Raw genomic sequence first — 11,014 nt, 5'->3', positions numbered from 1 at the left:
ATATATAATATATATTTTATCGTGTAAACTTGCAACAAAATTTACACATAATATTTTGTAAACCATTCAGTTTTTTAACCTCGCCTCTTTGCAGGTAAAGTTACATTACAACCTAAAGTTACAGATGTTATTCTAGAAAAAATATATAGACGCACAGTATATAAAGATATAATGAAACATTTAACTTTATTTCTGAAAAGTACATAAAAATTTACCTAAATCGTTTGTAAATAGACAAGGAAATGTTGAACATATATTTATAAATTTATATTAGAAAAGGCATAAAGTTTTTATATAAAAAATGTATAAATTATTCTGTAAGCTAGTAATCTTCACATTTATTATTAAAGTATTGTGTGCTTTATTTTTCTATATTATTAGAGCAAATAGAACATGTTTAGGGGAATTAGGCAACCTATATTTAAAAGTGCAGACAAGGCTGAAAGTAACATTTTAATCAAGATTATATAGCAAGGTTTATAATCAAATAGTTTATTTTATTACTAAAAAACAATAAGGTTTTATGAATAAGAAGTCAACAAGTACAAACTTGGCAATTTTTTTACAAAAACCGAATGACGGGTTTGACTTTAACAGATAGGTAAATAGTCTATACCGTTTTTACCAAAGCGTTCGATAAAGTCAATCAGACGTCTTGTTAGTAAAACTAGATTGGATCTTCTACAATTGCTTACTTTATTAAGCTCAAGGATTTAGTAGGTACTTTATACAGAATTTACAAATCGAAGTTTTGCCGCTTTATAATACCTCAAGGATCTAACCTAGGGCCATTACTTTTTTTAACTCTAGTAAATGATCTTTCATTATGCTTATAATATGAAAATTAATGGTAAAATATTTACGGATGATTTAAAATTTTACAAAGGAATTAACAGTCAGAGAGACTGCAATCTTCTCCAGAATATTCTTATTCTTTTGATTAAAGCAAAATAAATTAACTTTGAATTTTGATATTGCCGTGAAATTAAGAAGTAGTTTTTGATATTAAGTTAAACTTTAATGTTCGTAATAACACAGTTATTAAGAAGGCATTTAAGTTTTATTATTCGTAATTTGTAGTGCCTGTAATTTTAGTAATTTAAAAACCATTAATATTCTCTATAATTAAATTGCAAGATAGTTTTACTACCAACCAAAACTCTTTATTATTACTCAAAAAAAATAAAATTGTATTATTTTATATCCGAATTGACTTTCCACAATTTGTTCAACACTAAATATTAGTGTATATGTAAAAAAAAGCCAAAAATGACCGTAATTAATAAGATGGATAAAGATGGAGCCCCTAAAGGTGAAGGCTTTAGGTTCTATTATATTACCAAAATTGAGAAACTACAACTGATTGTTGCTGAAAAAAGTCAGAACTTCAGACGATGCTTACAAGCTCAAAGAAATGAATTGAATGCTAAAGTGAGAATGTTAAGGGAAGAGCAAGGAAGCTTTGTAGGCGAAGTTGCATAGCCAATGGATGAAAAGAAAGTTCTAGTAAGAGTACATCCAGAAAGAAAATTTGTTGTTGATATTAACAAGAATATTGATGTTATTGACGTGACACCAAATTGTAGAGTTGCATCGAGAAATGAGAGCTATACTTTACATAAGATCCTTCCAAACATGGTTGATCCGTTAGTTTCCCTTATGATGGTCAAAAAAGTACCAGATTCAACCTATGAAATGCACGGTGGCTTGGACAAGCAAACCAAGGAAGTCATTGAGCTACATGTAAAGCATTTCGAATTATTTGACTTTCTCGGAATTGCCTAACCCAAGGGACCAAGGGTGTCTTATTATATGGATCTCCTGGTGAGATATTTGAAGTCAGCTTTGTTATTTTATTGAATAAGTGAAGGAAGACTGTAGGATTTTCATTTTACCTTAATCTACGACTCCACTGCAAGCAAGGTGACTTCTAGTCCTTGAAATACAAAAAGTTTTTGAGGCACAAAAAACGTTTATTGCATAAAATTTAAAATGACTTTTTTTAAAGAGACTTTTTTATGCGCAGTTAATTCTTAAAAAATATTGAAAAATTGAAAGCAGTTTTCCAGGTTTATCTTATTACAACTGCCTGGAAGAATTTCAATTTCAAATTCCTCTTCTTTGGACGGTTATCAAGTTATTCTTCAAAGCTTATATAGTCATTACTATTATGGTTTCCAAGAAAAAACTTTGTTGGCTCATGCAGTAGCACATCATACGGAGTGTACTTTTATTAGAGTGTCTGGCTCTAAATTGGTAAAAAATTTTATTGGTAAAGGTTCCAGAATGGTGAGAGAGCTTTTCCTTATGGCTAGAAAGCAGCAGTTTATGGATGAAATTGATTCTATTGGATCTTCTCGTATTGAATCATGTTCTGGTGGAGATTCTGAGGTACAAAGAACAATGTTGGAACTTCTTAAACAACTGGATGGAGTTGAAGCAACCAAGTACACTAACAGAATAGATATCTTAGAACTAGCTTTGCTAAGACCTGATAGGATTAATAGGAAGATTGAATTTTCCCCACCGAATAAGAAAGCTAGACTGAATATTCTTAAAATTCATTCTAGAAAGGTGAACTTAACCAGGGGAATTAGAGAAAGAAGAGTGCATGTAACACAAAAAGATATTGAGATGGTAGTGGTTAAAGTTATGCAGAAGAATTCTGTAAAGAACATGAAGATGTGAAAATAATTAAGTGCTTTTTTGTATCTTGTATTTTTAAGTCTGTATAATATAATTAATATAACTCTATAGCTAAAAAAAAGTTTCAACAATTTTTCGAAGAAACACGTATCGAGAGTAGAAATAAAGAGTTTTGATTATTGAAGAATAATTTTAGTTTTTTTTTTCTGTTTTTTTCACTTTTTTGTCACAGATCACTTTATAAACTTTCATGGGAGAATTGTATAATTTGTAACGTAGTACTGTACTCATTATTTATTCGAAATATATTGTAATCATAGTGTTAAGTAATAAATCAATGAAATTAATTTTAGTGAGATGTCTTATATTAGATCAAGTTTGGATAAATACTTAAAATAAGTTTTTTTTTACAACACGTAAATAAAAACATTGACAGTTTAAAAAATATATTTTATTGAATAAGAATAAAAATTTATAAAAACAAAAGACTTCATTGATTTTCCTTGTTTTATTTACTTAATCCTGTAGAATTAATTGACGAATTTCCTATTTAATTTAATAAAAACCAGCTGATTTTAACGGTGTAGTTTCACCTCTTAAGAAGCCTTTTAATTTTACAAATAGAGACTTAAAACCATCGAAGCGCGAAAGCGCTGAGAGCACCTCTTAGCTTAACTCAGCTTTCCCAAATTTTATTATTCCGGGATCTAGGCGGCCTCAGCTAATCCCGAATCGATTTTATATCTACAGATGGAATTTAGGGTAATTTAATAAAGAAACAATAATGGGATAGAATTTAATCTTTCACCCCGAATTAATCTCGTTATACGTATATGCGGGAAACATTAATAAACTGGAAAAATATGCTTATTAATTTAAAATACTTAATATGCCGCTCAGTGACAAAAGATAAATTATGTGATAAAAGACTCTGAGAGAGAGCATATGTAAATTTTTAAGGGTGCATATTTTTACGAAAGAAAATATATATTTTTGTTCGCGTCACGACCATAGCAAAACGGGAGCTGTGATAAAATATTTAAAATAAGCCTGAAATAAACAGTTTAAAAATGGTATGTGAATTATGTAATATAACATGTACAATATTCTTCTTAAAAGGTATACCCTTAACTAAAAATGTCCCGGTTCTAATAATACCCTATTCAAAACAAACCGAAACAAAATTACCCTTATACGAAATATCCTCGTATACTGAATAATGTTAACCTCGGGACGTGGCATTATGCTACCATGGATGAATGCGAAATTAGTTTGCTCCAAACTCATGTTTTTTATTTGGAATGGAGATCTGTTTTCTGTCTCTTTGAACCTTAAGGACAATATAGTTTTTTATTGCAAACTACATTCTCTTATAATAATTCAATTAATATTTGGAAAATTTTAATTACTAACATTTGCCAAATTAATATTGCACGGACAAAAACAATTCAAAGAGAAACTAAGAATCTAAGGTGATTATATACAGCTCGGAGGATCGATCCTTATGCATAGAAAGGTACTTAAAGGAAGTAAGTTACAGGTATATGTTATTCAACGTCTTTATAAAGACACTTTCGTTTCAAAATCAGTGACTATCTCAACACGTAAATATTCAACCTAAGCAAATGCCACCTCAAAGATTTCCTGTTAACTTGAATCTATTACATTGAATACACTAGAATGGCTATTTTGGATTGAGGACAACATTTACTTAGCTAGTGAATTGCATTTTTAATTATAAAGTAAAAGAAAGACTGAAATTCGTTTAAGAACCAAAACTATTTTGTACTATATTATTTACACTAATCACTAATAATCATTAGACAACGCTGTAAATTTGGCCCAGTAATTTTCGCGCGATAAAGGTATTTGACAACTGCGCTCGTTGTTTACTTTTGGATGAGGCACCTTTTGTACATTATTAGTATTAAAATAATATTTTGAGTGGTTTCAGTGTGTTTTTTTAATTAATAATAAAACTAAAAACTCCCTTTTTGCTGAAAAATGATAAAGTCTGAAGTGGGTCACATATATTGGGAAAAGTGAAATTTAAATCGTTCCTTTCACAGGCAAGTTAGCTGTCAATGGTGTCATCTTTCTAGATTATAATATTATAAAAGACGACATATTTGTGAAGTATGTATTGAGTATTGGATAGCAAAATTAAGCCTTTTCTTTTATTTCTTTTAGGATAATATTAAAAAATGTGTTATTAAGTATATTGTTATAATATAGTAAATTTTTTGCTTATTCGAACCCGAAATGCCGCAAAAAAAATGTGTGCCAAAATGAAATATCCGGTCGATATCCAGCAACCAAAATCCAGAACGCAGCATATGTCGTTTGTCATTAACATATTTATAGTCCGCGTCCGCTATTATTCCAAAGAAAATTAAATAATTGTTTGTCTAGATATTAATAATTGATAACAAAATCGGTTTATTCTGGATATAAACCTCGACAAACTAAGGTTTTTCTTTAAATTAATTAAAAAGTTATCTTGAACCAAAAAACTTTTGTTTGTAGTAGAGCTTTGCAACCATCTTAACACGTTGACTGCCATGACATTTATATAAAAACCATTCTGAGATGCCACTATGTCAAAATTGAATTAATTAGTCAAAATGGCTTACAAATCAAAATTTATAATATTATATGTTATATAATAATAAAAAAAAACAACTTTCGAGTTATCTCGTGGTCGGGCGTCTCCGAGCAGAAGTTTCTTGCGGCGCCCAACCACGATTTCAAATATGCACAAAGTACAAATGATTGAAGTGTGCAACAGGAATGGAAAAGTTTCTGTGAAACCTAATATAATAAAGGACTACAATGCAGGAATGTCAGGTATCGACCAGTCCGATCAAATGCTAAGTTACTATAGCGCACTAAGAAAAACCATTAAATGGCCGAAAAAGATTGCATTGCATATTCTCGAAATATATATACATAACGCTTACTTGCTGTTTCGTAAATCGACCGGAAGCAGAATAAAATCTTTAAAATTTAGAGAGACGTTTGTGTCCAGCAGCGTACAGCAGCAGGATTTTTACTATTTGGAAGGTTTACCACCAACCGAAAAAAAACAACGACCTACAAGAGCTTGCCGTGTATGTACTTCAAATAAACTTCGACGAGAAACACGTTATTTCTGTCCTGTCTGTGAAGAAAAACCAGCCTTATGTGTGGAAAATTACTTCAAGGACTACCACCTAAAGTAAAAACGACTAAACAAGATTTTTTAGACAATTTTTTTTATTATTGTTTTTTTGTAAACTTCATATTATTATCTGTGTTTACAGGTAGTTGTAAACACTAGCAATTAAGTTTCCCTATTTTTAAGGCACAGTTTATGTTTTTCCGTCACTGCATTTTGCTTCCTCTGTACTCTGTAAACAAGATGAAAATATAATTTAAAAATGACGCCACAATGTATTTTACTGGTCTATTGCGAGTGCCCAGCACCAAAAATTTCAACGCAAACGCCACGAGTTTACTCGTACTGGGCGCCGTAAAACAGTTAGTCAAAACCGAGATAACTCGTGGCTGGCGACTGGCTATAGCCATTTTTGCCAACCACGAGTTATCTCGTGGTTGGCAGTCAACGTGTTAAATCCGTTTGGATATTTATTACATATTATAGAAAAAAAAATAATTAAAATCCTTTGGGATCCTTTTTCATTTCTTCGACTTTTTAATTAGTTTTTACAAAAAAAAAACAACTTTAGTTTGTAGAGATTTATAATCATTATAAATCGATTTAGTTATTGATTGCTAATATCTGGATAAAAAATTATTAATATTTCTTGAGCATTTTAGGAGATAAGGGCATTATATCCATTAAATAACAGCGGGCGCGGGCTATAAATAGGTTGATGGCAAACGACATATGCTGCGTTCAAGATCTTGGTTTCTATCGGACGCTAGCTTCAAATAATGCAAAAATATCTAGAAAAAAAACACAAGGTGGCAACACCGGATACTTGCATTATAACAATAGAGGTATTCTACGCTGCCAAGTTCATCTTTTTTTATTTTGAAAATCTTCTTGATTACTCTCAAAGCATATATTATTAGCCAGCAAATAAAGGAAACTTTTAAAGAGTAAATTTTTGACTTGTTACAATATACAACACATAAAAAAATATTCAGTAGATTAAGAAAAATATATATTGTATAAAACCTTGGAAAGTCGATTTGATATCATCTTTAGAGCTAGGCTTATCCTAGGCATTCAATGCTCTAAGCCTATAAATTAAGAATTATTTGGTAACTAAAAAAACGTATTTCAACCAAATTAAATTCTAGAAAACCAACATCTAAAGCCTACTCCAATATCAATAATTACAAAATATTCTTGTCAAAATTCTAGGTAATTTAATAACTCTAACATAGTTAGAAACTACAATACACAAGAAATATATAACTACCAATCTCCAGATAATTGAGAAGAAGTAGATTCTTCTTACGTTTTTGAAGATATTTATCCATATCGAGCATAAAGAAACTTCTACAAATGTAGACGATGAATTCGTAAATCCTAAACATTAATAAGATTTCTATATTATTTAATTCTTATATTGTTATCGCAGTATGATGTGTCCTAACGCATATGATTTAGGTAAGTTTTTTTTTAATCATTTCAACATTTAATTCACTAAGCTTCACTAAAATAAGAACATTTTTAATCGTTTCTAATACACCACCGACCTACGACCTACATAATCCTATTTACATTTTTTAGCCAAAGGGCACCACTCCAAATAAAAAAAAAAGAAACTTTCTTCGAAGTTTTCCAACAATAGGGCCTCAATTTAACAAATAGAAACCTAATATCAGCGAAGTGCAAAAGTGCTTACGGCACATTTTAGCGGAACTGGAGTTCTCTAAATTTGATTATCCCGGAACCTAGACGCCTCCGGCCCTTCTCTCAAATCGATTTTTTATAGCGTAGCAACCTAATTCCGCGCTGCGTTTAATAAGCAAGATTACCTAATTAGATTTATTAATTATAGTTGCTGTTAATTTGATTGTTTGCGAATCTCTAAGGAATATTTAATTAATCTGATTAATGGAGAGACTAAGTTCTAATTTCAACGAATTACGACAATTTTCCTGCAAATACGAGGTTTTTTAGCTGAAAAATTTCCTTCTCAACCAGCAGATGACCCTAAAACAAACTCAGCGTTATGCTTTAACCTGTACTAAATTTTCCTTGCTCTTTTGAAAAAAAAACGAAAATAAAAAGGATAAAGCGATAAGTTATAGGTGTTGTTAGATTCCCAACAAGCGGTTCGGAATCGAGAAAACGATGTCGAAAAATAGGCAATTCTCGAAATGTCGGTTTTTGGATACGCTGACAATCGCCCTAAATGTGGGAAATCCACGAATGTGTGCCAGGCGGTAATGGAGAAATATAAACGGTTAGGTAAAATTCTTTAACAACTTTATTATATTGACAGGTTTACGAAGCTATTTAGGGAAATTTTTTGAATAATAATATGGTGGGCATAACTTTTGTGGCTACGGTGCCCATTTTTATATAGCTTTATTGTTTCTTAGTTAAACAGCAATGAGACGTTTAAATTAAAGAGTAGAATAGTTCAATTACAGGAAACACTTAATAGAAATAAAAGGTTTTTTACATTCGAGTGATTTTACTGTTAAACTTGTACGTGTTGTATTATTTTCTGCTTAAGATAAAAACTGGAATAGTTGGCTGACTGAATCAAATGTTTTTTAAATATATTTATTTCCAGTACATTAAAATGTTGAATATTGAATTGTGGATAAGCCTACGCTCTTCAAACTAGAATCCTATTTTATTATTATGATTGTTTAAATATTTTAATTTTTATTAATTCTACGAATAAAACTGAAGGTCTATAGACATAAAAAATGAGTTCTCAAAGGCTTTTGAAAAAATTTACTTAGAACTGTCTTTGAACAGAATTGGATCCAATATTTTGAAATTTATTTTTTTCTAATATGATAGAAATATTGTACATCGAGAAAATTTATTAACATTCACTTACTACACCAGACGGAGCTGAACTAAGGTTATGGCTTACCAAAATTATTTTTAGCAATTTTTTTTTAAGTTTTGCTTCGACTCGATATTTTTTAAAATTAACTTTTTAAAAACGGACTCTAATACATTATAAGAAGAAATTTCTAAATTCTTATACTTTCATAAAAAAAATTAAATTGGTATAAGTAAATGTAATCTCTGGAATCAATCACTATAAATAAATGTATATGTATAATTTTATAATTTTTTAATTACTTATGACAATTTCTTTATTTTTAATTTGCTTCCTCTCTATCTCTTCTTTGTAATAACATTTGTAATACATAATATTGTTAGTTTATATCTAAAAGTATATAACATAATTTGATACTGCACATAGAGATGATTCACATCTAGGTGTTTGCTTGCATCAATATTGTAATAAATATTGCATTTTGTAATTAGAAACTGTAGATTTTTTTTGTTAAAATAAATAAAATTTATCTAATATTAAAAAAACTGTAGGGCACAATACCTTAGATAAGAATTTGATCTACAAAAGTTTATTTTGGTAATTTTGTTGTAAATCCCTATTATTGGGAAAAAAGTTACTTTGAACTGACTCGACAAAGCTAGTTCGAATATAACTGCAGATCACAATGTTTTAGATAGACTTAATTTATATAAATTATATTTTGAATTTTTTCTCTTTCCTCAACAGCATTTCCTCAAATATTTTGCAAAAATGCACTTGGAACAGACCGTACCACTTTTTTATTCAAATAATTTACTTTTCATTAATTTTACAAATGAAGCTGTGGATCATAAAATCTTAGATAAGGACTTGATCTACAAGAATTTTACTTTGAATTTTTTGTTAAACTAACCAGCAATTTTTAAGATATTTAAAGAAAATTTAATTGTAATTGATAGTGTACAAAGCTGTAATAATTTTTTTTAATATCTTATTTTTTATTTATCCTATAAATAACGCTGTAGATTACGTAGATAATCTATTTATATAATATAACTAATAGGATTTGACTTCCAATCAAAAAATCTACACTAATAGTATAAATAATTAAATTTATTTTTTTCTAAAGAAATATGATCTTAATTCTAACTTTTTTTTTAAATATCTTACTTATCATCAATCTTATAGATAAGACTGTATATTATAAAGTCTAAGATACGGACTTGATCCACAGAAGTTATATTTTGAATTTTTTTTAATTGACCACCAGTTTTTGAAACCACCATATTTAAAGAAAAAGAACTAGAAACTGATCGTTTACAAGGATGTAATAAATGTTTTTAAAATATGTAATTTTTCATTTATCTCATAAATAAAACTGTGGATCACCAAGTTTTAAATATAGATTTGTTATATAGAAATATTTTTTCATATCTTTCTTGAACTTAATAGAAATTTCTATGATATTTAAAAAGATAGACTGACTATGAATAACGTTGTACCGAATGTTTATCAGATATCTTACTTTTCTTTAATTATATAAATAAAACTGTATATTTCGAAATTTTAGATAAGTATTTAATTTACAAAAATATGCTTTTTGTATTTTTTTCCGCACTCAATGGCAATTTTTGAGATATTTTAAATAAACAGACTTTTTTTCTTAATTTAGTTTTTTTATTAATTTAGTATTTTTTATTTGAAACCAATCCTAAATTTGTCCCAAAGATTCCGTGCTTCCAAATAATTCCGATACTACTACAACAGAAAACGAGGCTAATGCATTTTTCAGGCATATTTCTGAAGGTGCATTGGACAATATAAATAGATTTTTTTTGGGAGACTATTCTAGCGACGCAACATCCAGCCCCTTTGGTTCGGGACATAATAGTGAGGAGAATGACGACCATGAGAAAAATGATAGCGACTTCGTTCCAGAAGAAATCGGTTCGGAGGAAAGTGAGCTTGAAGATATTATAGAACAGATAGAAGAGCAAAATACGTCAAGTGAAATCATAGCTGAAACGGAAACTTGGAAAGGACGCCCAAAAAAAGGAAGAAAAAATAAGTACCCAGGACAAACGTTTGCTACAAGAAAGAAAATGCGAGACTTAAATAAGAAACATTATAACGTTAAAGGAAAGTTAGTGCGCAGCAAAAAATTTGTTAATTACCTTTGCAAATGTCATAAAAGTGTCATGAAAAAGTTTCACAAGAAACAATAATGAATTTGTTTCTTAAATTTTGGGCTCTCGGTTCGTACGATTCACAAACAGGGTATATTGCCTCGACAGTAAAAGTATCACGAGTAAAAAGAAAGCGTTGTATGTTAATACTTTTCAAATATCTACCAAAAGGGTCAATACAGCGTTAACCAAAATGAA

General features: G+C 29.4%; 1 pseudogene; it reads left to right on the top strand.

Moving 5' to 3' along the window:
• The first annotated feature begins 1,269 nt into the window (after positions 1 to 1,269).
• On the top strand, positions 1,270 to 2,688 carry LOC126749993 (26S proteasome regulatory subunit 8-like; annotated as a pseudogene).
• Positions 2,689 to 11,014: the final 8,326 nt, after the last annotated feature.

This window comes from Anthonomus grandis, unplaced genomic scaffold (assembly GCF_022605725.1).
Source record: "Anthonomus grandis grandis unplaced genomic scaffold, icAntGran1.3 ctg00001016.1, whole genome shotgun sequence".
Lineage (NCBI taxonomy): Eukaryota > Metazoa > Arthropoda > Insecta > Coleoptera > Curculionidae > Anthonomus > Anthonomus grandis.
This window is presented reverse-complemented; position numbering and strand designations above follow the sequence as displayed.